At 45.7% G+C, this 4,628-nt stretch overlaps 1 pseudogene; it reads left to right on the forward strand.

Moving 5' to 3' along the window:
• Positions 1-2,145: 2,145 nt before the first annotated feature.
• LOC119346651 overlaps positions 2,146-4,628 on the forward strand; it is a 4,112-nt pseudogene continuing 1,629 nt past the window's right edge.

A 4,628-nucleotide genomic window follows, 5' to 3' on the forward strand; every position in this document is an offset into this window, starting at 1 on the left:
CTAGTGAAATCAAGAAATAACACTTCAGTAAATCTAATTTTTTTCATTTCCACAATAAAAATAATTGAAGGACTCCAAAAGTTGAAATACTTAAAAATCAAACAGTAAGAAACAAGCAAAATAAAAAATAATCAAACACATAAAAATATTGGAGACATCAAACAATTAGGAGAGTACAATACTAATCTGGATTAGAGCACTTAGACCCATAAAAACCATTTAATTCCCAAAAATTGCCCCTTCATCTCAACAAAATGAAAAATTATATTTCTCCCAACCCCCTTTTAATACCTTTTTTTTCTTGTCTGGAGACACTTTTCTCTACTAACCAACACCACCTCCTACAACACTTCTTGGTCGCCTTTCAACAATAAAAACCCTTCTTCCCAACCAGTGCGTCCAGCAAGCCGTGTAGCCACCACCTTGTCTACCCCCTACCCACTTTGTTAGAGACGCCACACACTATCACCACCAAGCAAAAGTTGACACTTTTGCAATGTCCCATGGCTCTTCCATGTCTCCAGTGCAGTCGTTGGAACCATCTAGAGAGCCGGCGCTACCATCCTCGCGAGCTTCAAGCAGGGCCGGTCCAGAGATTTTTGGGGCCTAGGGCCAACCTAGAAGCTGGGGCTCCTTAATATATACCTATTGGGACATTTACATATACCACTATTATTTTTACCTCGATATGTAGCTATCTAAAAGATGCACATGCTTCTTATAATAGGGGGAAAATCGCATAAGGCAGCTATGCTTACCTTGGCCAACATCAACACATTTGGTGCCTCCATATGCATGTTCTTTTCTATAACATTCTTTTTGTCTTCTGATGAGGGATTAGAACCATGTTTCAAGCCCACTAGATAATGAGGATAGTGGTTGAAATTTTATTAATTATAAAAGATTTGTTGAACAGAGAAATCAACATATTACTTGATATCATCTGCAAACCCGAAACCTTGTTTTGTGGCCACTTTGATCCTCAAGATCTAAGTTGAAATCTTTTGGAGGGAAGGAACCGTCTGAATGCCCTTGATAATGATTACATTTTTATTCTAGAAAGGTTGTAAATCTCAATCGCAAAATCCATAGAGCCCTACAAAGAGAAGATCAAAAAGAAGCGAAAGACTAGGTGGATAAATACGTAGCTGTTAAAGACAAGATCAATTCATGCTCGTGGTTTCACGGATTATGCAGAAGCGAAAACAATCTGCCAATGAGACAATGACCTACAGATGGCTGATGGTTGCACCTCGCGGCCTAGCGGATGCCGGATGGTTGATGGCCCGGTCGCCAGCATGGGCACACGGCTGCGGCGCAACACCAGGGTGCCGTGCGCAACAGCGACAATTAGCCAACGAACAAGAATCCCCAGTGGCCGAGCGATTGGCAGAGAGTCCAAGATGAAACAAACCAGTGAACGTTCAGATATTTGGAGTGATTAACGCGTGTGGCCGTGCGAGTGTCGACGCTTCTCCTATCGCTAGCAGCAATTGGGCCTAGCCCATCTCCAGCCCCTTGTGCTTGGTTTCCTCCTTTTATTTTTTTGCTACCTAATATTTTTGCTAGGCTATACTAACATAAATACCAGATCATGGCCCCACCTCCTGGCCTGGGCCTCGAGCCGTCGCCCCTTCGACGATACACCAGGGTCGGCCTGGCTTCGAGCCATCTCCTTGGCCCATTCTAGCTGGCAAGCCGCCTCACTAGCCATGTCACTGCAGGCTCGAGCTCCTTCAAAACAAAGAATGGAATCCTCACATTCCGTCTTTTCGTTCCGTTGGGCACCACTCGTCCGAATGAGCGAGCGACATGAGAATAAAGACGACGACTACGGTTGCAACAATGGTTGATGGCAAGATCAAATCTCAGGCTTGACGCTTCCCCGTCGATGGGTGAGGTGCCGGTGATGACTTCGTCAACCTTGATGCTTTAACTTCGGTCGTATTTTAAATAGACCTTGTATACGAATTCGTGTATGTTTTTTTAGTATAGGCCCACAGACATCCTGTGCTGGAGTTCGGCCCAACTAAACATGAAGCCCTAAATAGGGCCCACCCCCATCATCCGCCTCCTCGGTCACAGACCCACTCCACTCTCCGCTTCACTCGCCACCCCCAAATACCCAAACCCTCGCCGCCGACCATGGCTGGTCCCCGGCAGCCCCCGTTCACCAACGTGGACCCCGCGACGGAGGCCAATCTGCGGAGCAGGGGCCGTGACCCGTGTGAGGTGGACCGATCCACGGAGGAGCTACTCAGCAACATCAGCACCGAGCTCATCCCCGACCTGCCCGCCTCCGACGGACATCATCTTGAAAGACGCCCACCTCCGCCCCAAGGCGTCAGCTTTTCCCCCACGCCGCCGACTCGGCGGCCATCGTCACCGCCATCTCCACCGTCCTCGAAGCGCACACGGGACCCATCCCCTACGCCCGTCTCACCAGCAGCCACATGAGCGCCTACCAGGCCCAGCTCGCGCGCTGGCTCCAGCTCCTGGCCACCAAGGGCGTCCAGGAGCTCGCCCTCGTCAACCGCCCGTGGCCGCTCGACGTGCCCCTCCGGGCCGTGATCTTTGGCATCGCCAGCATCGGCTGCCTCTACACCGGCCTCTGGAAGTTCCAGGACGTGGCAAGGTTACTACCTCGCACCTCCTTCCACCACCTCCGTGAGCTTGGCATCTGTAGCGTAGTCATGGAGGACGGGGACATCGACTTTGTCGTCGCCGAGAGCCCCATCTTGGAGACCCTTAGACCTCAACATCCATGGATGCAACAAGGGGCTGCGCCTTCGCTTCGTCAGCCAGAGCCTCCGGTGCGTCCAAATTTGCAACTTTGTTCCGGAGGACATCGCCGTGGTGAAGGTTCCTCGCCTCGAGCGGCTCATCCTGGAGGGGTCCCGAGGCAACGCCGGCGGCTTGTGCACCAAGGTCAGGATTGGCGATGCTCCCAAGCTGCACGAGGAATCTTGCAGCCAGGGAACACCATCCTGGTTCCTGGAGATGCGAGACAACATCGTCATGGTGTGTACATCTCCTGTCCGCGGTCTAACAGTTTCTTCAGTTAGCAAAACATCGTCCAATTGTTGGAGGTACAATACTAAATGTGTAATTTTTTTGTTCAATGGGGTTCATTCCAGGCCGGGATAAATGCGAGCCAAGCGCCATGGCCACCAGCGTCAAGTTCCTGAGTCTGAATGTGCGTTTCAGAAGCCACACCCAAGATGGTTATCTCCTTCCTCGGTTGATTTCCCAATTTGGAGGCACTGCACATTATGGTAGTTTTTTTCATTTCATGTTTTGCTTACATTCATACCGGTTTCCAGTATGTCTTATGTGTAGAATGTTTGCGGCAGCAGATCATGTGTTTTCAGCTTCTGATTGATTAATTGCAGATAATGTACTATTATGCAGTTCTCCCAATGTCGATTGCTTTGCTTATTTACCTCTTGTTATAGCGTCTCTCACCATGGTCATATATCATACAACTTGGCAATATTTGTGCTTTTGATGTTGTAAGTGGCATGTGGGGCCCGTTTCTGACTTCAGAATTTACACATGATAAACCAAACACATTGCCACCTACAGTTTTTTGGAGGTCCATGTGGTTTATCATATTACTCTAAACCACGTCACATACTACATAGTGATTTCAGCTGTGAATTTTGCAACTGACATGCAGTGCCAGACTACAGTTTGCAGGTGATCTGTGTGATATTACCACAATGCCATGTTAGTTCTTTGCTACTAGAACCACTAGTAGCAAACGGAGCTTTAAAACCGGTTGGGGGGACCTTTAGTACCGGTTGGTGTTACCAACCGGTACTAAAGGTTTTTTTTTGAAAATTTTGGAAATTTTTTTGATTTTTTTTTCATTTTTTAATTTTTCTGAATTATTTGGTGATTTAGTCTCTAATCACCTTTCTTAACTGCTCAAGTGTGGATCACTCATTCCAAATCATCTAACATCCCGACCGGTCACCCATCCCTCTCACTACTCCAGCCCGAGCACGCTTAACTTTCGGGTTCTATTCTCCTTCATTTCCAAGTCTGCACTTGTTGTTTTCCTGACAATAGTAAGATGTCAATCCTATTAACCCTCAGGAGTTTAGGTTGAGCATTAAGTCACACATTTCACTGTTTGAGTTTGAAACTATTATTCTAAAAAACAGTAATTATTTAGTAACACTAATATTTCTTGAATAAGTTTGACCATAGTTTGACCACAGTTTGACCAGATTTGACCAAAATTCAAAAAATTGAAATAATTATTTAGTAACACTAATATTCTTGAATAATTATGTAGTAACATTAATACTTCTTGAATAAGTAGTTTGACCAGATTTAACCAATTTTTTTAAAAAAAACTAAAATTTGACCATATCTTTTTTTTCCTTTTGGAATTTGAGGATTCTAAAAAATTGCAAACATGCCGTAGGTGGTCTCCATCAGATGCGGATTTTCGTGCTGAATTTTTTGATATATTATACGTTTTTTTCCGACGTCGTATGCAAAAGTTATAGCCGTTTTACATTTTCCCTACACTTTTTGCAAAACATGTCCAAATTTAAGTTTTCAAATTTTCCTAACTAGTAGATGTAGTAATATAACTACCTCTCGACGGATTTTAT

The sequence above is a fragment of the Triticum dicoccoides genome, unplaced genomic scaffold (assembly GCF_002162155.2).
Source record: "Triticum dicoccoides isolate Atlit2015 ecotype Zavitan unplaced genomic scaffold, WEW_v2.0 scaffold46172, whole genome shotgun sequence".
Taxonomy (NCBI): domain Eukaryota; kingdom Viridiplantae; phylum Streptophyta; class Magnoliopsida; order Poales; family Poaceae; genus Triticum; species Triticum dicoccoides.